The sequence below is a fragment of the Rousettus aegyptiacus genome, unplaced genomic scaffold, assembly GCF_014176215.1.
Source record: "Rousettus aegyptiacus isolate mRouAeg1 unplaced genomic scaffold, mRouAeg1.p scaffold_m13_p_13, whole genome shotgun sequence".
In the NCBI taxonomy this organism is placed as follows: domain Eukaryota; kingdom Metazoa; phylum Chordata; class Mammalia; order Chiroptera; family Pteropodidae; genus Rousettus; species Rousettus aegyptiacus.
In genome coordinates this window covers 33,879,336-33,905,230 of record NW_023416288.1, presented here as the reverse complement: position 1 = coordinate 33,905,230, position 25,895 = coordinate 33,879,336, and the positions used below count along the sequence as shown (strand labels likewise).

Genomic DNA, 25,895 nt, shown 5'->3' with positions numbered 1-25,895 from the left:
ACATTTCTAAGCCTCGGTTTCTTCTTCTATAAAGTGAAGAGATTAAGTCAGATGCTCTAAGACCTCCTAGTGCGGATATTCTCTGGCTGTAGTTGCAGTGCAGTGATAGGCTTGCATTTAAACTCGAAAATGGGCCTTGGTCCCTGGCCCTGCCCGTTTGAGGGCAGGAGACTGACAGCCAGAATGGAACCGAAGCTCTTTAAACAAAATAGCTCACCTGACTGTCAAGTGTAATCCAAAGAACTCCTCTGAGAAGCTATTTTCCAATTCTCAGAGAAAAAAATAAAAAAGCAAAGCTGTCTGATAGCTTTTGAATTTACACAAACCAGGTCTCCTCCCTCCCCTTTCTGAGCATCTCAAGCCACATGAATTCACAATGTCAGCAGAATTTTACATATGTTATGCAAAAGCACATCACTGGAATCCAGAGAAAAGACATAAATAATGCAAATTGAGCATCCATCTTAGCCATGGACAGAGGAAGTGTGGGTGGGGGCACAATTAGCTATTCAAGACCCGGCAACGGTCATGTAGCAACATATGGGAGGGGTCTAGTTAGATGAGCACATTTGCGAGGTGAAAATACAGTGCTCGGTGCTCGATTAAAGGTACAGACAAGGACAAATGGTGAGAAACAGAGCCTCAGAGAGTGAGGCAGAGAGAAGACGTGCTCACGGAAGGGCCAGCATTGGTTCTGAGCGAGGGCAGAGAATGGAAGTGTCACCCTTTGAATCCTAGCCATGGCGTCTTGATCAAGCTGTTGATTCTCTTTGAGCCTAAATTACAAAGGTCTGTGAATTACTCATGGAAAATTGTCTGGGCCCGTCCCTTAGCAGATGGAAAAACTGTGGTGGCAAATGAAATGAGCAGACTGCCTCGCGGAAAGACCTCCTGTGCCTTTCCTCCTTGATACTTTCAGAGACGGCATGGAGTATAAATGCCAGGACCATCACTGGAAGGTTTTACCGTCATCAACAAAACAACCATTGAAAAATCCCAGAACGACCCTTTTCCATTGTGCAGATTTAAGAGACAAATTCTATTTCCCAAAAAATCACCAATTGGTTTTAGTTCTTGGTTGGTTTGAGTAGGTGTGAAACGAGGCTGGGAGATTTCTCCTTCCCTCCCTCACAGCCGACCCTGTGCACCCTAAACTGCACTATTTCCTCGAGAGAGTTCGGCCCTGGGCACAGATGGAACCGTAAAAATGAGCAGAAAATCAGCCGTCCTGGGAGCACGACCTGTTTTCTGCCTCGGGAGGCAGGCTGGCCAAAACCAGTGGGTTCTGTTGAAATAGCAGCTAACCTCGGTTCCTTGGAGAGTTCCAGTTGAGGGGTGGAACTCAGGGACCTCAGGCAGCCAGCACAGCAAAAACACCCCAGGAGAGCAGCATTCACTGAACAGCCGTGGGAAGGCAGATGGGGACCTCTGTGCGATCCCCTCCCCTGGGCAGCCGGCTTTCGGGAGCCAGCGAAGGTTTCCATAGAGCCTGGGCTTTTTAGAAACCATTTCACTGAACTTGTATCCTTGAAGGAGCGATAACCCAGCAGACAGATACTCAAAATCATAACGATCATCGTAACAACGATAATAATGATAATAACACTAGCTGCAGTCCTAAATACAAGCATCATAAAAGCTAATACTTATTCAAAGCTTACCATGTGCCTGCTGCTGTGTTTAGCACTTTTAGATGCATTTTCTCATTTAATCCTCAAACAAGACTCGGAAGTAGATACTATTACTAGCTTCATTTTAGAGGTGATGAGGCTGCGGTGCAGGGAAGAGAAATGTCATGTAAAGGTCACGGTGGTGGATGGATAGCCAAAGCGATCACAACTCTTACTCTTACCAGTACGCACACTCTGCAGTGTGACTGCAGCGTTTGGCTGGTCTCTCGGCTTGGTTTTGGCCAATAGAATGAGGCTTTGCTGGTGGTGTCTAGTCTGAGCCTAGACGTCCAATACTTCTACACTTCCTCTTAGATTCTGCCAGGCTGTCAGGTGAACAAACCCGGACTAGCCTGCTGGAGGATGAGGAACCACGTGGAGCAGAGATAAGCTGTCCCAACCGAGACCATTCTAGACCAGCCAGCCTCCTGCAGACACTTGAAAGAGTCCAGATGAGCTCAGATGAGTCTGGCCCAGATTCGCAGAACCACCAAGCCGATCTGCTGACCAGAGCAATAATAAATGGTTGTCATTTTAAGCCGCCAAGTTTCGGGGTGATTGTTACACAGCAATCAATAACTGAAACAATGACCTAAGTAAAGCTTGCATTCCAACCAGGTTTCTTTATTCTACAGTCCTTCGCCTTTTAACTTCTAATTTCCAGTGACATACCTCCATGTTCCCCATCCCACTGGTAAGCACTGTCTTCTCCAAGTCCACCTTTCTCTTTCCAGTAGGTTCCGGTTGTGAATATTTCCGGTTGCCCACCGATGTTCATCCGCTGGCAATATATATAGGGATACATATAGGGATCTCAACTCTAGGGGCAAACCTTGACCGAAAAAGCCAGCGACGGTGGCCGCAATCCATCGGCCATGAAGGAATGAACAGAAATGACTATGTGACCGTTTCTGACAAGGAGGTATAAGGGTGGGCCAGCTCGAGGGCTTTTGGGGAAGATTTCCTTTTTTCTGAGGACAGCGACACCAGAACATACAGCCTTTTTCTGATTTTGTTTGCTGTCCACCATCCTGCAACGATGAAGGGGGCCTCCTCAAGGCTGAAGGCAACACTGAGGTTGGCAGAACACAGACACTGAGATCACTGAGGGTCACTTAGCCGTTAAGACAGAACTGTGGGTGCTTGGGGCCCATACTGATTTTCCTCTGAATTTTCCCTTTTGTTTAAGTTTGTTTGCTTTTTTTTTTTTTTTAAACCAGTAGCCAAAAGCGTCCTCATAAATAGAGTTCTAATCACCAGTTAAAAGGGTTCAGCCCACTGGTTGTCGAGCCCTCTATTACCGCAAAAACCAAAGTAAAAGCCCTTTATTCTGGCAAAAACCACACTGAAAGTTCTGAGGGCACCGAAGCTGATTCCGGGAGGCAGGCCTCAGCTTCGGGGAGACGGATCTGCTCCTTCTGGCTGACGTCGGCAGTTAGTAGTGGCCTTGGGACTTAGAGCAGGATGACTGCAGGATGGGGGTATAGGGTGAAGATTTGGGGGACGTTCTGGGGAGCATGACTGAAGTGTGGCCAGAAATTGAAGGCGACAACGGATGGTCAAGCAATGGCCGTTCCTGGGGGGCTCTCCCTTCAGCTGGTACCAGCTTTTCCTCCTCACTCCTCTCCTCCCAGGAAGCACCCGGTATGTGTCTTTATTTAGCAGTCACACTCAAAATATTTAGCAACCGCTATGCTCATATGCAGACCAGTCAAAACAGAGGGCTACTGCATGCCGGGGCGGGGGTCTTGGAGACCCATGCTTTTGGGATCCTGGGGAAGTTGGGGGCTGCTGGTGGGGAGGAGTGTCTTGAGGAGGGGTCAGGGCATAAAGCACAGAAGATGAGTACTGTGCGGCAGGTTGGATGGGCAGTCAGGACAGTGGGTGTTTACAAGTTTGGACTCATTTTCCAAAATTTAATAAAAATTTTAACAACTCGTTCAGCCATACCGGGAGATAGCAGACTATTCTAATACACACTGTATTCTATGTACATCTGTCGGCTCTGCCGAGTTGTGTACCCCAGAGGCCAGAGGAACTGGGAAACTTGCTCATTTGCATATCCCCAGCGCTCAGCACCACCGCAGCTCACAGGCCATTTCAACGCGGCTGGATGAATTGAACAGCACCGACAATATAAACCCTGAGACCCATTCTCCTCGTGGAGTCCAGATTCTGAATAAAGAGGAATTTGGCTGGTCACAGCCATTTTCCTCCAAAACAATTATTTCTTTGGAGCAGAGTTATGGGGAGTTAAGGTGACCTCTGACGTCCCGACCTCCTTCGCCCTGAGATAGCTCAAGATTAAACTCTCTCATTGAGGAGAGCAGATGGCAGAGGGAGCCGGGGGGAGAGAACAGCCCCCTGTGTCTCGCAGGCTTGGAGCACGCTGTGCCCATAGCTGCTGGGCCTCTGTCATCATTAGTGGTTCAACGGTTCTCATTTGACTGAGAAAGGGCGCGGAACCCCACCCCACACCACCTTGCCCTCGGGCACTCCCCACATAAGCCTGGAATCTCAGGGCTTGGACACGGTCTTGTTCTTGAAGGCCCTGCTGGGTCCTTTTCATACTTCCCCCAACACCAAGCCCGGCAGGAGGTCAGGGACCTATATGCTGAGAGCTGGAGTGAGGGAATGAATGAATGCGTGAATGAATGAACGAATGAATGACTGCAAGCAATTTTGGTAGAGAGAACATAAAATGAACTTTGGGGTATATTAATTTGGGTTCACATGCAGATTTTGTCACTTAATGGCTATTGACTTCAGGCAAACTCCTTAACTTCTGTAAGTTTCTGTTTCCAGTATACAAATAGGTACAATAAAACCAACTGTCAGGGGCTCGCAACTCACGCAAAGTGCCCAGTGTAACATCCAGAGTTGCTTGATAAATTGTGACTACTCCTTCTCTTCCACACTCTTTTTCTTCATTTCACCTTTTTTTTGTTTTAATGTTGTCATTATTATTATTACTATTCTTAAGCTGCTACTGAGAGATACTCTTTACATGTTTTAGATCTGCCTCGTTTAAGTATCTTCTCCTAAATAATGTCCAGATAAGTGAGCATTTAAACAGTCTCTCTGAAAGTCTTTGTCATACATTTATAGCCATTTCATTTTCATACAGAAAGGAGAAAGGTCGTTTTGAAACAAGGCTTTGAGAGATTGTAAGGTCCAAACACAGTGGGTACTGATTTTAGTTTATTTTCTCTCTCATAATCTTTACCGAACACTCACAGTGTGCCAGGCACCGTGCTAAGCTCCTTGTTATCCTAATCTCTACCACAGCCAGAGATGTGGATTCCGACATGATCTTTATTTTATAGATGAGAAAACTGAGGCGTAGAGAGGTTAGATGATGAGGGGGTGCAAGCAGCAGAGCCAGCACCATGACCAGGATGGTTGTTCCCCAGCTTCTGTTCCCGCCTCCCCTCGGGTGTAGTGTACTTCTGGTTTTGGTGCGATCAGCTCCATCCCCGACTACGATGAGCAACTCTAATTGGTTTAAACCAACCACTGTAATCCTACTTCTTTGCCCAGTGATTGGCTCAGATGAACCAGACTGTAGCCAATTAGTGCAGGGCATTCCCCTAGCCCATCGGACTGAAGTGACTGTCTCTGCTTCTCTGGTTGGCGGAGACCAGATCTGCCTCTTCTTTCCCTGCTGGCTCCTGATGAGGAAGCCCTGACTGTAGCGCACGGCCATCTTGCCGGGTAGGGAAATTAAGGAACCAGTCTGAGAATGAAGCTAAAACAGTAGAGCGGAGAGAAGAGCCACTGACATCCTTCAACTCCTGCAACGACCAACTCAGGAGCCTGCTCTGCCTGTGGTCCAATACGAGCCACTGATTTCCTTTGCTGTTAAACCAAGTTCGACTTGGTTTTTCTGTTACTGGAATCAAAAACATTCTAAATGATACAGCAATGATCAAACCTGGGGCTATCTGACCCACGAACAGTGTGTACACTGGTTGTCTTTCTGCGGGTCGCCCTGAAATTCACACCTTTATCAGCAGCCTGGAGCATCACTGTGTCTCAGCGAGTCTGCAGCATTTCTGGGGCAGTTAGTTCTGGCTGGAAGGTGGAGGCCCCAGGAGGTTGCTGATGGGCACTTAAGGTCACTTTCAAATTAGTGACTAGAGGCCATGAGAACAAAGCTGATGGCTATTGCTAGATATAAGGTAATGAAAACCGCATGTTGGGGTGACTCCAGCCAAGCCAGGCTTTAGAGAAGGGCAGACTTTAGCGGAGACAAGAAAAGCAGACAGCTGCCATGGCTGCTTATCAGGCCTTGACGTATTGAACATGGAAAAACGCTAAACTCCTCCAACTGCAATCTAATTTGTACAAGTGCTTAGAGAGAACACTGAATTTATCAGAGCTTGAAGTACAAAATATTAAAAAATAAATCACTGCTAGTAACAACGCAGCACTTTCAGGAGATCCGTCTGAAAAGACAGTGAGCAGAGTCAGTCCGAGGCATGTTCTTCAGGCTTTGAAATCACGGGGGAGGCCCGTTCACACGGGACTCGCCTTCGCCAGCCCAAGAGGACCCTAAAATTTAAGGCCGAGAATAGCTGAATCCTGACAACTAGGAATTGGATCATGGGAAACTTTAATAAAAGTGTTTAAAGAGATGAAAGAACATGCCAGGCCAAGTAGCTGAGATCAAGAAGATGACTTTCTTGCTTTTCCTGTATCTGGGCTCAGCCTTCCTGGGGACACCCAGGGCAGGGACTGCTGTCAGTCACCCCTCACAGACCTCATCATGCCCAAGCTTCCGAGCCCAGGTATAAAGTTAATTTCCCAGATGTGGGGTTCGGATAACTGACAATTAAGAACCTTCTGTGTTGGGCCTCAAGTCTCCCTGACTGCCTGCAATTGCAGGACCCATGTTGACTTCTCGGGTAAGCAACCAGCCTTCCTGTTTGCCCAGTTTGACTCTTGTACTCTTGTAAAGGAGCATCCTAAATTCTGACTGGTCGCTTTCTCTTTCCAGGCCTCCAGCCTCAAAGAAAGCCTGATCTCCTTGGGCCCTTGGCTGACCCGCCCTACTAATATGCAGTGTCATACCCAGAGCCGGTCTCTACAGCCCTGTCTGTTTCACTCGGCGTCTGGGGGAGAGAAAGACAGGACAAGACCCAGCTCTTCCCCTTTCCTGCCCACTCCATACTTTGTGAGAGGGACTGACCTTGACTCATTTGTGTGTTAACCATTTTTTTTAAAGTGAGGCAATGCGGCATGCTGGTTTAGAAGCAGTGCTTCTCGAATGTTTATGGTGAACGGTCGGTGGTTTATATTTTCAGTTTTTCACAGAATAAAAGGTGGGCTCTCTGTGCATATCTAGCATGCAGCCTGCACCTCCTGTGACTCACAGTGCAAATCTGACAGCCCCGAGCTCACCTGCATCCTGTACATTGAGATATGCTGACCGATCATGCACTTGGACATCATGGCAGTGTCAAATTAGAAAAGATTTCCAAAGCGTCCTTTGATTCCGTTTCTGTACTTATCTTGTCACAGACTGGAAATAAATAGGTCACATCTGCAGTTGGCACTTTGAGTGGCATTTATTTACAACAATGGTCCTCAAAATGTAGTCTCTGGATCAGCAGCTTCAGCTGGTTAGAAAAGCGAATTTTTAGGCTCCCTCTAGAACCTAAGAAATGAGATACTCTGGATACACAGCCCAGAAATCTTGACTTCTACCAGTTGTCTGAGTGACGGTGAGGATGCACATGCAAATTTGTAGAGCCACCACACATGTATTTGGACAGGGGAACCAGCTAAAAGCCACAGATATATTAGGAGATTTCTTCTGTTGGGGCCTTATGTATCATTCAAAAGAAATGGTTGTGTCTTTCTTCATGAATTCCGAGCTTACTTTTTAAAGCTGTGAATTGTATTTGCCCTTAAGTTGACGAGTAGGGCATTCCACAGAAATATGCTTATAGACTCATGTTAATTAAGCCCACAGTTGGCGTTTCCAAAGTTAATCTTTAAGAGATTTAGAAGTGAGTTACCATTTTATAGCTTCTCCTCACCCCGTCCTTTTCTTTTGCATCATTTTCAGCAACTCTTCAAGAGCACACACATGAAGATGCTCAGAAGGAAGGAACAGGAAGAGAGGGAAGACGATGCTTCTTGAGAGCAGGGATCGCGGAGCCCCTGCTGGAGTCTCTGCAGCACCTGGCCCATCACGGACACTTAGTCCATCTTAATGGAATAAATGAGTGAATGAATGAACACATGGAAGAACGAAATTTGATGAGCTAGAACACTTTGCAAAAGGATGTTCCCACTAATGGAACTCTCTCGTTAATTGGCATATCCTTCTTGCTCTGGTTCTTATTTTTAAAACACTTTCCTAAAAATGTGCGTTTTGTTTTTCATCTAGTTTGAGTGAATTTCTATTAATTGCAACCCAAATGTCATCTGACTAAATGATAGCCCTGTTCAAGTGTGATACATCCAAATTATATCTATCTGAAAGGGGATATTATTGTACAAGTTTCTCGGTCACATAAAATGGTAAAATTGAGCATTTTATTTGTGAGAATTTTATTATTGAGAATGAATTTTATTGGAAATCACATGCAGAGAAAAGCTAATAAAACAATTATAACTCATGAAGCATGGCAAACATATGCCATTATTTTGGGTGAAATGTAATTATTTTTATTACTAACAGTTAAATTAAGCACACCAGCATTTGGCATTACCATGAGTGTAATTGGTATAATCATTCTATAACAAGCGCAGAGTTGTTCAGGCAGGATACTTCAAAGAAATAGGAAAAATAAGCAAGGAAAATCATACAATGTGTAAAAAAAAAAAAAGGTTGAGAGAAAAGTGAAAACACCCTCCAACTGATTTGCTTACAGAAGACCAAGCTGCTAGAATGACGGATTTACAGAGATGGGCTGATTCTTTGTCTAAAACTTCATTGGCACAATGCTAAGGCAGCCCATCGATTTGAGCCGTTTAATCCTAACCTGACTGAATCGGCCAGTCAGTTGGGATGCCTTGGGAATCTGTCTGTGACATGTCAGTCTGGAATATCTTCAGACACACACCATTCCTTCTTAATGGAGAACGAAAGTTCTGTGACCACATAAATGCGATGAGACCTGGGAGCGCCAACCAGAAATTTTCAAATCTGGCTCAGAGTCCCCATTACAACCCCGGCCAGCTCATACTGGAGAAATTGATGGTCATTTCTGAAACAAAAAATTTAAATGAGACCTTTAATTTTGGAAGGGTGACTTGAAGTCAACTCTTAACTCTCTTTCTTCAGCCTTAGGGAAACCTTCTGTATGATGGGAATAATCCGGTGACCTGTCTCGTAGGCTTTTTTTTTTTTTTAAGGACTAAATAAGACATTGCAACTAACGCATTTATTGTTCTGCCTGGCATTCAATTAACATTAGCGATTATTAGTCATTTCTCTTCATCAAGCATCAAGCATAGAGTTTTTCTTGGTTTGCCCAACGCCACCTCTTCGGTGTTGGATATTTAAATTAATGTCCAAAGTCAGAGATTGGGTGCCTAATGGCACACCCCTCACTCCAGTGCTGAGTCTACATCACACTTTATGAGCTGGCTGTGAAGGAAGTGATGCTTTTCCCATCCAAAACATATCATCCCGCTGATGGCTGCGAAACCAAAAAGCTAGAGCAATAAAAAATAGTTTCGGGTTCAGAACAGAGGAACAAACTAAAGAGAATTCCAAACTCATGCCTGCCAAGTTTTCCCTTATTTGGAAGTAGCCCATATGAAATTCCAGAACTCTCTACAGGTAACTAACTCATATTCTGTCCATTAGCTTTCCTGTTTGCTGTCTTCTTGTCTACTTACGTCAATTCTTAATATTTAAGAACTTTTCAGGAAATTCAGTTTTAGAAAGACAGTGAAGGAGCTTTGAATTGGCAAAAGCTTCACATTTCAGAGGTGATACTAATCTAAAGAAACACACTATTATCTTAGTAATTTCCAATTGTTCCTGGAAGCATTTTACTGCGGAGACCACTGCCAGCTATTAAGTAGAGGAGACTCGTTTTGGTTGCCAGAATTAGCTGAAATTAAGATCCTTTGACATCTTCTTACAGAAAAAAGTCAGTTTCAGTACAAACAATTCAGAATTTAATAGATTGTGACGGGTTATAAAATTCTATGCTTTTGAAAGAAAAGCTTTGCTGGTGGAATAATGTGTTTCTAATTTACACATAATAGGCCCACAAAGCTATGACTAGAAGGACATTAAAGTAATGAGGAAATTCCAGGTATAGACACTTTCTGCAGAGATCTTAAAGATTATGATTAGAGCACTCATTTTCCCAAGTACCTTATGTTGCTAGAGCCAAAATGAAGGTGGCCAGGACAAGGGAAGGGGATTGCAAGGGTAACAGGCTCCAGTTTTGAGGGTAGGCGAAGCGTTTTTGGGATAGCTGCTCAACACAAAAGCGGAGGATTTTATTAAACTTAATAAATGCAGTAAACTACTGAATACCCGCCAAGGGCCGAGCACTGGGTGATTGTCCGTGAACGTGAACGAGGAAGAATCACCAAGGACATGAGTGATAAGAAAGGCAATGTGATTTGTGTGGATAAAACTCTTCCTCAGTAAAAAAGAAGACTTCTACTCTGCCTTGACTCTTTGTCCCCACAGTCATGGGGTCAAACTACTCATTTGCAGCCCACTCACGATTAACACCATACAAAATGGATCCATTGGATGCTTTTATTATGTAAATAAATCTCGGTGCTACTCTATTACTTAAAATGTATACCCAATGGCAAAGGATACTTGAAGTGTGTCATTTGATGTGACTTTGGGTAGCTGTTCTCGTACCTCAAACTGATACAGACGTACAGAAAGCGGCTCGTGCAAAATGGCAGAGAACGTGCTCGTAATAAAAGGCACATGGTCCACTTTACTGCCAATTAGTATTTTCCTGCCCTTTTTTTTCTTTTTTTCTTTGAGATCAATTTCTCAGGTGTAAGTTGATATAAGTTAGAAACCTGCTTTCTGTCTAGAAAGTCTTGTTCTGGGATTGTTTCTGCTATTGTTTCTATTTTGGGTGCTGCATCTCGTATGCGTTATTAGTCGAGACTGACCACCCAGGTGTGAGATCTGGCAAGTTTGTTTTTTTCTTAAAAAATTTCTCCAACAAGAGTTTCGTTGCTCTCCTCTTCTTTCCCTCAGTCTTTCAAAAAAAAAAATATTTCAAATACCCTCTATATGCCAGACATATTCTAAGTATGAAGAATAAGATTTATGGATTCTTAGAACTTCCATTCTGGGAGGAGAGGTGGGGAGGTGGGAGATAGTCAGCTCAGAAAATAAGATAATTATTTGTGCCTCATTTTCCTCCTGTGTCATGTTTTGGCTCTAGTACTCTTTGATCTGTTAGGGTCTCTTCCACCAGAGAAGCCTTTCATAGCCTTGGCCTTACTGGAGAATGTGTGTGTGTGTGTCCGGGGGGGAGAGTCATGGAAATAATTGCAAGAAGGCTAGAGGATGTCACCTCTCACCTAGAACCCCACCATTGGGCCAGTATGAGAAGATGATAGGTTGACAGTTTAAAGATCATCATACAACCACAGAAGAGTGGAAAAGGTCCAAATAAAACAAAGAAATGTTTATGTCAGCAGCTTTGTTCTCCCAAAGCCCATCTCTTCCTGACTTGTTCAAGAGGCATGATATTTGGTTACAAGATACTATTTCCATCTTCATTCTCTGTAATGAAGAGTGTCTTTGTGACAGTAAATAGCTGGGCAGTCAGGTCAATTTAGCCAGAGAAAACAAACCCAGCCACAAGTTGTTTGGCATCAAATAAAAAAGTAATTTTTTTTTTTAATCTTTTAATCTTTCAACTGGTCTGTTACCTTGAGGTATTCTGGAATCCACTTGCCCATAGCTTAAATTTCTTTCAAGAAAGAATATTATAGGTTTCTTATCCCTCAGTAGTCATCATGCTTGATTCATTAATAAAATTTCTAGAAATAAGATTAGAAACCATGTTGGTCCCATTCATTTGGAATGTACTTTTTTTTTTTTTTTATTGTTACTGGGTAGAAGTTCTTACTATAGTAACATGAGAATTTTCTTGTTACAGGAGGACTAGAATCTGGATTTTTGCTGTTCTCAGCATCTTGAGAACTTGAAATATTCAATTCCACTCGAAGTGAAAGAATTCTTCTGAAAGAATTTTGGGCATAAACTTGGGTTGTTGGGTAATAGGGCCTGAAGTTGTTTCAGTAATTTTTAATGTGAAGAAATAGCCCTGGTTTGTGGTTGAACAAAAGATAAGCTATTTTCACTGCTTGGGTTTCTAGAAAACTAAGTTCCCAATAGACCGAAATTTGACCTCCAGACTGGTCTGTGATTTCTTTCAGATTGGGCCCATGCACAAGATAACTAACTGTCCATTTCCTTGCAGAATCTCTCACGTGGAATTTTAGATTTGGAAATAATCTTAAAGGTCATTTAGTTTCATCTTCATTCCTCCCAAATCTAACATTTGTATCTCCTAAAGGACCAAATGTAGTTACAAATAAATCACCAGTTTGTGGTACATGAAAAATGCATAGCACAGATGTATGCAATAAGATTCACAGAGAGAATCCACAGAGAAACAAAAAGATGCAAAAAAAAAAAAAATTGCAAATGCCAACTGCATCTCAGCAATCCATGATATGGGAGATATATATCCAAACTGGCTCACTCTGTCCATGGCAATTAGAGAAACAAAACACCTCCTTTTAAACAGAACATCCCAGCCAAGTACTTGGATGTCACTTGTTGCCATTTTTCTATACTCTGATTTCTTGGAAGCTCCTACAATTCATGCAGTTTCTGAAATCTATGCGTCAAAGTAATGATTTCGATAGCAACGGTATTTTCTTATGCATATTCATTTTGAGCGGAATAATTAATCGGCTTAATATTTAACATAAATATTAACGTTAAAATAAATAATTTGCTTAACATTACTTACAAGATACTTAGAAGCAACTGAAGTGGAATGCCTCAAATGACTTCTCATATAGTGAGGAATACAAGAAGTCTGAAGGGAATTTTGCCAATAGTTTCCCAAAGTCATAAAATGTATGTACCTTTGACCCTGCAATTCTACATCTAGGAATTTATCTTAAAAATACAGATTATAACAAAAAAAATAGGAAGCAATCCAAGTACCCAATACTAGCTATAAAGGGAATTAACACTACCTTGCTCTAACAAATAATACCAAATTGCAGTGTCTTAACAAAATAAACAGTTTCTTTTTTGCTCATGACACGGTTTAGGTGGTTGTTTGTTTGGTGGCCTTCCACATATTGATTTAGGGACCCTGGCTTCTTCTGTCTTATAGTTCTATCATCCAGAACCTCAAAGACCTCCTCCAGACCCCCATATCCATCCAAAGGATGAATGAAGAGAGAGTGAAGAGGGATGCTGGACTTGTTATAGGTCGACTATAGCTTACATCATTCTGACCACTTTCTGTAAGTCAGAACCTGGTCATGTGGCCAGACTATCTGCAAGGGATGCTGGGAAATGTCATTTTCCATTATGGCCAAGAAGAGGAAACAGGATTGGTGAGTGTCTAGCCTGTCTCTGGCACATTTACAGATTAGCTCAATGGAGTATGGTACATCTGTACACAAGATACTTATGCAGCCATTAAAAATGAAGCTGTAGAAGAATATTTAATGAAAAAGAAAAAATTTATGCTGTATTAAATGAAAAAGGCAGATGACAAAACATTTAGGTTAGAATCCTGACTGCCAAAAAATATATGTTGTAAAAAATATATTTATAAATAAAAATCCTAGAAGATATACATTAGTATTTCTTTCTGCATGGTGAGAATGAAAAGATTTTTCTTTTCTACCCTGTGCTTTTCTATATTTTTCAACTTTATACTGCGAATATGCATCACATATAAAATCAGAACATTGTTAAAAATAGCTCTACCTTAGGATAGTGCTCTCCAAGAGGAATATAATAAAAATCACACATACAATTTTGAAGTAAAATAAAAAGAATAATGTAGTTATTTAACCTAACAAATTCAAATATTATTCCAACATGCAATCAATAAATATAAAATTTTGATAAAAATTTTTGTATTTTTTATTTATAAAAAGTCTTTCAAATGTGGGTGTATTTTACATCTACGACAGGCCTAGATTTAATCCACATTTCAAATGCTCAACAGCCACCTGTGTTTGGTGACTACTGTATTGGACAAATCGCCTGCCCGTGCGGGTAGTGGCCTGGGGTAGATTGGACAAACGTCTGTGGTAGCTCAGAGGAGTGCGGTGTCTCAGACATGCGGGAATTGGGAAAAGCTTCGTGAAGGGGATGCCTTTTGAAATTGAGATTGGAAGGATATTTTTAATAATGCCATTGAAACCCATGTAATATCCGTAACAGCTAACATCTATTGCGCGCTTGGCGTATGCCTGCCGCTGTGCTGACCGCCAGGGGTCGGTAGAGAGGAGGTTAACTTTCTGAACAGGGAGAACACCAGCAATAGGGAAAGCAGGGAAGAAAAGTGAAGAAAGCACGGCACACTTGCAAGTATCTGGTGGGCGTCAGGGAGACTGGAACGACGTAGTGCTGTGCTCTTGGGAAAGGAGCAGAAGAAAGGGCAGAAAACCAGCTGGAGCTACGTTTAGAAGCGCCTCGAATGTTAAGGGAGGAGCTTTCCACCCGGTTCAGTAAGAATAACACACATTTCTAAGCGACTTGCGGCGGGTGTGGTTCCAGTGCTTACTATGTATTAACTCACTATAGGATAAGTACTAATATTGTCCCCATTTTACAGTTGAGGAAACCGAGGCACAGAGAAGTTAGGAAACGTCCCCCAAGGTTATACATTGTGCAACAAAGCTTGACGGAGCCTGGATTCCAACTCGAACATTTCTGCTTCCAAAGTCTACCCTGCGGCCACTCGCGAAGGCCATGAATTTGGGAACCAGAGACCCAGGTCCACGCTCCTCACTCCCTCACCGGAACGTGAAGCGGTTCCCTGACACTCAGAGCCTCGGCTTCCTCCTCTCTGGAAACAAGGCACGTCCTGCCTCTCTCATGTGTCACCGCGTGGAGGCGATGACGCCAGGCACAGGAACGCCACGCACGCCGCATGGCACAGAGCAGATGCCCGTACAGGCCGGTCGCCCTGCAAAATGCCACAGGGAGCCATTTCAGGCCTTTGGACAAGGGGATGGGATGGCTGGACTTACACTTCAGGAGGATTTATGCCGGAAGCACCCATCGTCCCTCATCACTCTGCCGGATGGATTGGAGCCGGGAGAGATGTATTAGGACGGCATTACGGTAGTGCAAATAAGAGGTAATGAGGGCCCGTGCTGGGACGGTGGCAGGGAGAATGCGATTGTAATATCTAATCATAGGATGTTAGAGCCAGAACGGGCCCTATGGATCACACAGTCCAACCTATCCTCACGTCATAGAGTAAAAGAGCCGATATCCAGACTTAAATGACTTGTCCAAGGATAAGTCAGGAGACGTAGTAGCTCGAAGGTCCAGATCCTCTAGTTTCCATGACTTTTTTTTTTTTTCTCACCTCATGGTGCTGTTAAACACGAACACCAGACTTTTCGATTCTTAATGAAAACAATGAAAGATCTCAATTTTGTCTAAATCATACACTTCCTTCTCTTCAATAACATCCATGGACTTCAATCTCATTTGATCTGTCAGTGACGACTCTCTTCCACCCGCAAAGGGAGGTAAATAGTCTGGAGTTCGAGTGATTCCCATACTTCATATGGGTAAACTGAGGCACGAGGGAAGAAGACACTTATTTCGGCTCAAACCCTCACAGATTTACATCTAAATTAGTTTTTAAGAAACTAAGGTTTGTTTTGAAATGTTACCAAAATGTTGAAACGGAAACAGTATTCAAAAAACTTCATGCCGAACAGAATTTCACGAGGACAGGGAGGCTCGGATTTTACAGGTCACTTAGATCTTAAATGTTAATGATTTGGTTCACTTGAAATTATGTCCAAAGGAAGGCTATTGTGTTATCAATGGGAAATTGGATCTTTGTAGTTGTTCTGTTTTTAAGTATAGCAAAAGTATAGGAAATGTATAGAAGTAGAATTTTTTTCCTATACTTTGTAAAAATATAGAAAGTATGAAAGTATATAATATTTTTTGCTTAGAAAATATGCTGAGATGCTAGCTCTTTCTATCTCCCAGAGTGGAGGAAAACAGTGTATTTACCTACGAGGAAGGCTAAATTCTACCACAGGAGGGCGCAGGAAACGTCAGATGCTTTTTCAGATAAAGGACACTAGGTGGCGCCACTCTGCTAGTTTTCTTCACGTCTGTTTTTAATTTCTTATTTTTTTTCCTTTGTTAAGTAGCGATGTTAATGGGTTAGCGTTAGTCAACACACTTTTTATTTTTCTATCCTTTTCTTAACATGTCTATCCTTTCTTAACATGTCTAGGTCTGTCATTATGCCTTTTTAAAATTATGCCAAAGAAGTAAAACTAGTTACTCATCTTCATATATTTTTCTCACAGTATATAGATTAATTAGATTTGCTTTTGCAATAATTTTCAGGACATTTAAGTGTGAGTCCAGAGTGATTTTTCTTTTTTGGTCTATCATTGTCTCAGGTTCTTTAAAATTTTGTTAAAGATTTCATTTTAGTTTGATTTTAAAAGAGACATAATTCTGAGTCCTGAGCCACAAAAATTTAACATAGCTCAAACTCTAAAAATTACAATAGGTATTAATGAAGGAAATGAAAATATATTCTCCTACTGGTATTTCTGTAAAGAGGAGTTTCTCTAGCATTATTTAATTAATTAGCTGTATGTCTGCATTATTTCCCTCTCTGGAGTTCAGTCAGAGTGGAGGAAAGAAACCAAACAATACATTTGCCTATATGGAAGGCTAAACTCTAAAACTATAAAAATAGGAAAATTTCTCTGAATTTCCTCAAAGAGTTCAAAATCAAACAGCTGTGATCTCATGAGTTTATAAACACAGTTGTGTCCCCTGCCTGCCCCAAACACAATGATCGATTATATATTATAAGCTACAACTTAAAAAATTTTTTGGCTATTTAGTGGCACAGTTTATGCAGCCGTGAGCCCCAGCCGGCTTTTCAATCTGCGTTACTGGGCTGGAGTCCCTGAAGTCCGGACACAAGGAATAAGCTGGCCGCTCGGGCCGAGAGTCACGGAGTAAGTGGCCGCTCTGGTAGAGTCATGCCCAGGGATCAGGACTCCTTCAGCATGCCGGATCTGCCCGCCGGGAGACTTCGAACCCGACTCTGTCTCCATTTCTTACTGGCTGGGAGAAGCGAATCCATTAATTAGAAAGCAGACATTGAGCTCCGTGCTAGACACCATGACGGATACTTGGAGACATAAAAGGCCAGGCACTGGGTGGCTCACAGTCGAGGGGGTACACAAGTTGTCTGTTATCAGGGAGTTAGTGATAATGGGGAAGGAGTGCCCGATGAGATCAGGTCTGTGCCGTTGGCCCTAACTAAACCCTGCCCAGACATTCATCCATAGTCGTCACCTGGAGAAGTGATGTTAGGTCACCCCTGGGGACTGGCTGAGTCGTGGGGAAATCAGTGAAGCTGGGGTAGGCAAGAGCAGGGGAGGGCGCGGGAAAGGTACTAATGAAATGGTTAACATTCGCTGCTAACGAGTAGCAAATGTCAGACATCACGATCATGGGTGCTTTATTTTCTATGACATGTATGGCATTGGCATAAATGTGTTTGGTTGCCATAGACCTTCAGCTGCCTGGAAGCTAGTGATATCTAGAAGTCTGCAAGGCAGTGGGCAGAAAGGGAGTAAAAATCCTTGTCACTCCATCCCTGATTGTGTCCGCTGAATCTGGTAAAACCTCTAGTGTGAGCTCATCAAGCAAACGGTGCATACGGAACCCCTTCAAACACCAGCGTTGGAAACATGGGGGCCTCTTTTCTCAGCCCTTATAAATACAGACAGAAATAATTGTGCATCTTTGTGCATGCAATGCCAACTGCTCACCAAGACAGAATGGCTAAATGACTTGCTGAAGGCCATAAGACATACTGATGTGATGTTCAAAAAAATAGTGCAGACTTGGAATAATTTTGTACCTGATATCGTACAGGCTTTGAAGGACATCATATGAACAAATTTTCTAACTGGTGCGTAGCTACTTAATTGAAGAAGTGGCTGAATCTAGTAAAAATAGAGTAGGCACAGGCCTCCCAGAGCCCCCCTGCGCTTGTGAGCGACGAGCCTAGCGATGTGGCAAGTGGAGACCCAGCTCTTCTGGCAGGGTGATGGGGGGCTGTGGGGAGGCAGGAAGTTGGGAGCCGGTGGAACAGAACCCACGTTTGCAAACTGAGCCAGTGAAACAAGGGAAGGGGGGAAAGACGAAGCAGCAGTCGTCTGGTTCAAGGGCAAGAGTTCAAAACTTCCTAAGTCAGTAATGGCTCATTTAGGTTTCAGGCAGTGGCAACGTGACCACTGGCAAAAGTGTGGGACTCAAGGAATGACCAGGCCTTCCTTCTTCCTTCCACAGCTGCCTTAAAGCAGTGGTTCCCAAAGGGTGTTCCGCAGCACACCAGCGCTGAGTGGGGTAGATGGATGGGAGAATAGATGCTTCTGCATCAGACTGGTCTGGAAAATGCTGAGTTATACAAAATCATCCAAATCTCTTTCCTCTCTGCAGCCTTTAACATGCCACTGTAGCTTACAACTCCTTAAAAGGAGGATATATCATGTAGGGTTTCTCAAACTTTTTGAGTTTAGAAGTTGTTTGTTTGTTTGTTTTTTAATCATCAAGTATCTTAAGACAAATGTTCTGAGAAATGCCTTTTGGAAAACAATATCCTGATGCACCTTAATTTATGCAGATTAAAAAAAATTGACAGATCTACGGCCATGCCACCCAGAATAAGCCCAATCCTATCTGATCTTGGAAGCTGAGCGGGGTCAGGCCTGATTAGTACTTGGATGGGAGACCGCCTAGGAAGACCAGGTGCTGTAGGCATAAAAAATAAAAAATAAGGGATTGTAAGCTGACAAGGTCCTTGTAATCTGTGAGGTCAACCAAGGGTTGCCTTGCCTAAAAAAAAAAAAAAAAAAAAAAAATTGACAAAAAAGTGAAAGATTCAGTGAATCAACTTTTTTGGTGACATCAAGCAAAAACAAGGGTTCTTTTGATTCGTCTGTTTAAATTATTTGTGAGCACACACTTGTGAACGGAACATTTTGGGATGGTTTTTCTCAGTCGGCCATGCTAAGTCAGCTCTTAGGCCTCGCCACTGCCTTGGGACCCGGTGGCATCGTGGCCGTCAGTCTAAGCGTATCTTCTGATGTGAGAAGAAGAATAAATACAGTTCCCGATTTTCAAGTCAAAGACAGTACGAATTGATATTACACAGTAAAATGCGATGAGATTAAATCAATAACATCTGCAATAAGGCATAATGAAGGTAAAATTATATCTCTGGCTTCCTGAACAGCTGTGAATCTATTTTTAATGATCCTCATTTTTGGCAGCCAGCTAACAACTTCTAAAACGTCCTAGAAATTGGATTGTTAAGCAGATGAGCACTGCAGTGGCTCAGAATGTCATTAATTTCAGCTGCCTTATCCATCTGCGTGGGCGAAAACGGAGGCATTGCATTTTCATCCGTCCACTCACCCCACTGAGCACCCCACTAGCTGGGCCTTGGGTGGCCCCCGAAAATGCTGGGAACAGCAGGGCAGGAGAGCTGGGGGGATAGAGGTTCTCTTGGGAGGATCATGGGCTGTTGAATTAATGAGAGAAAGGAAAAGTCCTCACTTTCGTAATGCTAGTTGCTGTGCATAATTGGCTGTCTACACGGCACCATTGGAACTTCATAAACCACCACAGAGAACAAGACATTCTAACGATCTGCCCTTTGCCAATAGGGGACTTTGGTTCCACGGGATTGCTCTGCCCAAGATTCGTTCAAGGTCACACTGCCAGCAAGTGCAGGAGCCAGGATGCAACCCAGGTCTTCTCACCCCAAAGCCAGGGTCATTTCTGTGGCCCAGCAGGTCCTCTGCTTGTTTGAATGGCAGCCGTAGGAAAGGATCCGTGAAAGATTTGAAACTGGGGACGGGTGGGCAGTCAAGGTTGTCCCCGCTGATCTTTGCCTGGCTCCTGCACATTTCGCTATAGCTTTTACTAGGCGCTGTGACTGGGAAACCGGCAGGTGATCCCTTAGGCTGATGTTTTGAGCTGGCAGAGGGGAGTGCCGGAAGCGTCCACTACCATACTTCCCACACCCCACGGACAGATGCTCTGACTCCCACCCAGGTCAGGCTTATGGGTGCAACGGCGTCCCAGAAGACGGCAGCTCAGAGGAGCAGTTCACCATCCTGATTCTCTCTCTGCCCGAGTGAGAGCCGAGAGAAGGTGAGTGGATTCCTCATTCTCTTCCCTACAGTGGGACGCCCACGACATTGAGAGGGAGGACGTTCGTGCAGAAGATGTAGCTGCAGCTAAGATGAACCGTTCGCTGATGGGGCTGGCCCCACGGCCTAGCCGGCTTTCACCATGGGGCTGATCCTTTGCTTGACCTTGAAATATCTGACAATCGAGACGTTTATGGTGCAGAGGTGGTGGTTGGGCTGTGACATGGTTTTTGGCCTGGAGAGAAGAGCCTGGTTCCAGGAGAGTCACACACATCACTTCTGAGTCTGTATACATATGTGCGGGTCACACACATCACATTTACATCATCTGTATTGTACACGGAGAACACCTTAGAGGAGGAAGCCCCAGAACAAGATGATATCACATTTCTGAGGTAATTCTACATGTTAATGTCTTTCTCCAAATGATAGCTTCTCAATAAACTACATTTCACTGGTAGCATATTGCGACGCTAATAAACATTGGGATTTATTTTTAAAAGGAAAAGCCACAGCGGAAGCCTGCATCGGCCGATGGGTTAACATCGCATGTTTGCTGTAGAATTTTCTCACCTGGACTGAATTGCTAAGCCAAGGCACCCGATGGCCACAGATGGCATCAAGCCACAGGCTGCAGGTCTAGGTACAAGTGCTCAGCATTTAGGTCTGGGAGTTAATGGGATCAGGTAGTCACCACTCCACCACTTCCGGGCTCAGGAGCAGACGTCGATAACCACACTGACCTACTGCAGAAGTCACCGCCAGCCCCAGCAGGAAGAAGAACCTCAGCATTGTTCTCAAGACGGCACGCCAGCCTTCCCGACAACCAGACCGCAGCTGATGCGAACATGATGTGACCTATTTGCACTTAGGGGACTCATCTGCTTCCAGGTAGTTTACTGTGAGCTCTTCATAGGACGACAAGAAGTCTCTGTTAGGTCTTACTGTTGCTGTTAGCTAGCTGTTGAGATTGGAAACCATCCTCCCTATGTGATTAAATGATAATGGTTCATTAAACATTTTGATTCCTTGTACTTTTTCCTGGATGCCCTCCAAAATGGTGTAATGTAAAGATTCTTAACTGGCTGGGGGGGGGGGCGTCTATGAACCCCCAAGTGGCCCATGCATAGAATTTGAGGTTCTTTGATCTCGAATGTAAAGCAACAATTACATTTCTATTGTCACCACTTTCTTACTGAAAGGTAACATTTCCTTCAATTATGAGGATCGGCAGCAAACTAGCGTTAGTGTCTGTGATTGTGTCATTCGTAGAAATCACAGATTTCACCATCACGTTCTAGCTCTGGCAGACATCTTGAAAATCACACATGTTCTTCGGGACTTTGGAATTACAATAGTCATCAGACCAGCTGCTACTTCTTGTTATTTAATGTGCCGTTACAGCAGCACATAGAGTATTAGATCACGAATTTGTTTTTTAAAAACTGTTTTGATAACTGCATTTGAATGTCGTAAGTCTTCTTTGTCGTTTCATGTGTGTTATTAAAGATGTGACTCTGAGGAGAGGCTGTAGAGAGAAAGGCATTACCCCCAGAGGAGGAGGCCTAGGTTACGGTCGTTGCTAAACAGCTTTGTCAAGTCCCCCATCTCATATTTTTTTGTTTTGTTTTTTGTTTCTTTCCTTTTTATCAATGTTGACCATTGATATAAAATTCACTGTATTAAAGTGGACAGTTTAGTGAGTTTCTAGCACGTTAATGCAGCCGTGCGACCACCATCACCGTCTACTTCCAGAGCATCTCCACCCTTCCCCCAAGTGCCCCATACCTCTTATCAGTTCCTGCTCTTCTGCCCCTGCGCCCAAGACCCCGACAGCCACGAATCTGCTCTCTGTCTCTGTGGATCTGCCTTTTCTGGACGTTTCTTATAAATGGAGTCATAAAATATGGAGGCTTTTGGGTCTGGTTCCTTTCACTTAGTCTGTTGTCAAGGTTCACCCATATCGTAGCGCGTACTGTTCCTTTTTCATGGTTGAATAATATTCCACCGCACGGATGCACCACAAAGTTTATCCATTTGGCCAGGTCCATTTTCGGTTTTTGTTTCTACATTTTCGAGATGGAGAGATCAGATGGTTAAGGGACCTTCCAGCTTTCCAAGCCCAGCTCTGAGCCCCCTTTTTGCCCCTGCGATGCTCTTTGCATAAAGCTTAGATTCAGTACCAGGCCGCCTGTCCCCAAAAGCTGGCTGATTAAAGCCCCGAGACACATTTTTTAATTCCATCTACTTCTATCTACCAAAAAAAAAAAAAAGTTTTAAATTGTTCTAGAGATCTTACCTGATTAAGCCTTGTTGGTAGACGATCTAAAACAGAATACTATTTCCCTTCTCCATTTGTATTTACGACATTACAGCAAACAACCAAACTATAATGAGCTGGGCCCTGTGCATAAGAGACCAAATTTTTTGAAGTGCAAACAACAGAAAAAAAAAAAACTTTTACAAATCAATGGCCTTATGTATGCCCCAGGGAACAATTCAAGGTCTTATTTTACGGTTCTCACTCTGCCACATTCAATGCTTAATTTTGAAAAAAAAAAAAAAAAATTTTTTTTTTACCTATCACTTTGAAATTTTACCAACTCAAAACAGCTTATCTCCACAAGCCTGTAAAGGATCAAAAAGATAAAGGAGGAAAGAGTTCATGGAGATAAGGGACTAGCAATAAATCCTCAAGTTGTCTAAGTATAGAGCGCTGCTTAACAGAGTTTGTCTGAGGATCTGAGATGACTTCTTAACTAATCGACTTCCGCTCTCGTCTTTATTAGATTATAAAACAGCGCGTGCTAACTACAGTCGGAAACAACAAAAGGTTCCTTAGGCAGCACAACAAATACATATTTAATGTGAGAAAAGAAATCGTAAATTACATGTTGCATTATTCAATTTTATGCTATTCCCCACCCCCCACGTACATAAATAAAAAAGGGCTTCTCCATGGTTCATCTTTCCACCTTTCTCGACATCAACTCAGCCCCGATTTGCTTTCAGCTTGTTCCTTTGTTACATAACCATCCTCTCCAAATACCCTTTCATTTCCTTCCAAACACTTTCCATCACGGCCCCGTGGTGTCTGAACCTCATTATACCTACCGGCTTGTGTGGCGAAGCAGCCACTGCTCTTAGCCCAGCACATTTTTTTTGTTCTCAAACACTTTAGATGCTTTTCTTTGGGAGAGAAACCCAGAAATCTGAAAATTCATACCTAATCTGTTATAGCCCTATCACCCAATTCTATCCTTTCCAAACAAAACCCTTTCTGTGAGAGGAAGACAATACCCCTGTTTCATAAATAATTTTTTCCACCAACCTTAATCTGCTGTCTATGAATATTAATGAGTCTCATCGATTCATGTCTTCATTTTATGTCCAACATTAGACACCTTCCAAGAAAGCTAGCTGTCAAGGTTACAAGGAACCTATCTCATTTTCACATTAAATTAGCAAAATTAAAAAGGGTGACTTCTTTGGCTTGAAGATTTCTAGAGATATCTCTTTAGCCTTACTCTCTGATTTCTTTTACATGGTTCCCAAATTATGGTCGATTCTTGCAGAAAGGAGAGATAATCGGTCACTTCTGTTTTCATCTGATCCAGGCCAGGTTTGATTGGTAATTGGTCACCTGATACCCTGGAAAATTTTCAAAAACCCATTAAATATGTTTCTCTTACCAATCATGATTCTTTCGCTTGCTTTTTGGGAGGTGCCTTCCTTGTTGGGTCTAGGTCTGAATTCCTACGAGATTCTTCTTCCTTTGGCTCTTTCTGCTTCTAAATTTTCTGCATATGGACCACAGATAAGTGGGATTGGTTCCGGGGCTGCCGCTGGCCTTTAGGGAATCTTTGTGAATATGAGGAAAACCGCTTTTCTGATGGACCCATTAGGAAGCAGCATTCCCTCCAGATGGACGTATTAGAATGAGGAGCCCCTGTGGGTGAACATACCTGTGTACCAGGATCCAGGGACTGGTGGTGGGAGCGTGGGCTGCATTCCAGCACCCCCTCCCTCTCCCCAGGGCACCGTGGTTAGTTTCTCTCTTAAACTTTGCACGTGTCTCCCTCATGGTTTCTTGGACCCAAGGTGTATCTGGGACACCGAAGATTTGCCTTTTAAGCTTTGATCCTTCTTGCAATTCACTTTTTCCTCCTTTCCTCTTTTTCACAGCATTCATGTTAAACTCCTTGTTTATCTGCTAGGTTTCATGGAAGCATCCTGCATTTATCTTTCCATCTTTGAACAATCTGAATGGGAATTCAGATGATAGCCTTGGGTTTTTCAGTAGGTTGATTTTTCAATGCATAGTTTCACATGTTCAAAGACTTGTTCGCCAATAGCATTATTTGTTCTTTAAATGACAGACATACGGCCAGCTGACAGAGGAAGCTCCATTATTTGAGTGGGCCCAGGAAGCCTGCTCTAGCTCTAGATATACCCCTCTTTGCTTGCAGTTCATACATGAAATTTCATCTTAAAGCCATAGTCTTTTGAAGTAAGTAAATGCGGCCCTGTTGCAATGTGATACACTTGGAAAGAACTAAGTAGACTCTATCAGTCATTGACACTTTAGTGAGAATTAATTTATCAAATCATATGCCAGGGCAGCTGTGTGAGAGAAAAAAAATGGTTGGAGCATATAATATACTAAAACCCTGGGGTGCAGGCCCAGTTAGGCTGATAGAATACGGTTTGAGCACATTGGTCATTTTCATGGCCACTAGCCTAACTTTTCTCAGATTTGTTTTCTGCAACTAAATAAGATTTGTGTTGAATACCTATTTTATAAACTTGTCTTACACATTACAGGCAATGGTATAGGTAAAGATCTTGGCATAGAACATAGTAGCTATTCAGTATACAGTCATACCTACGTACGTACATACATACGCACATACTATGGGGCAAGCTCAGAGTAGGTATTCAGTAATAAAATTATTATTAGCCATCAATCCTTTCCTTCTCTCTGCCCTCACTCTGGGGATTAATGAAAACCTTAGCCAAGAGACACATAAAAAGGAGATGTTTCTGGTCAGGTTCTGTTCCAACCTTTAACACACTTGCTCGTCCTGGCTTTGTGTACTTGGCTGGTCTCCCGTGCCCCGCAGGTCCTCATCCGCAAATCGCCTAACAGGCCGGGCCATAACAGGCTCCATAACAGGGCCGATTTATTAATGGAAAAGACAGACTTCTCAGCCTCTGTCTCCTGCTGTTTTCGAACATCCCACATGAGTCTGAGTTGAGACTGCAGTCCTGATTTGCTCCCTCATCAATTTAGATAATGCTAGAATAATCCATTTCTCCTAACGTGCATCCAGAGATGTGACCTCGGAACTGTGTCTCTATGAGACATCTTCTAGCAGCTAGAGAGAGGACTCACACAGATCAGAACTCGCCCTTCAAAAAAACATCTTTGAACATTCCGTCGTAAAGTGAGAAAAGTAAAGACAATAAAGTAAGATTTTTTTCCCCATAAAGCTTTTAATTGAAAGGACTGTCCTCTACACTGAGATTATGATTTGCTTGTGTTTGGGGTTTCAAGACATGTTTTTGTTTTTGTTTTTTTTTATGTGCGTGAAACAATGGATAGGGTAGATGGGAGTGGTTATTTTTTATGCCCCGACTTGGCAAAAGAAAAGTAGGCAAAGCCACATTCCCGCCCCCCATACCACCCAGATTTTTTAAAAAAAATTTAATTTTACTGGCTCATGAAATAAAAAAAGCTGGAAACCACTGATATGGACCACCCTGGCTGTTTGG

The 25,895-nt window shown here is 43.1% G+C and overlaps 1 long non-coding RNA gene and 1 pseudogene across 1 annotated transcript in view; one reads left to right on the top strand and one right to left on the bottom strand.

The window, feature by feature from the left end:
• LOC107518130 overlaps positions 1 to 25,895 on the bottom strand; it is a 389,106-nt gene that overhangs the window by 75,105 nt on the left and 288,106 nt on the right. The gene's annotated exons all lie outside the window — the stretch shown is intronic.
• Positions 18,605 to 18,723, top strand: LOC118610976 (annotated as a pseudogene).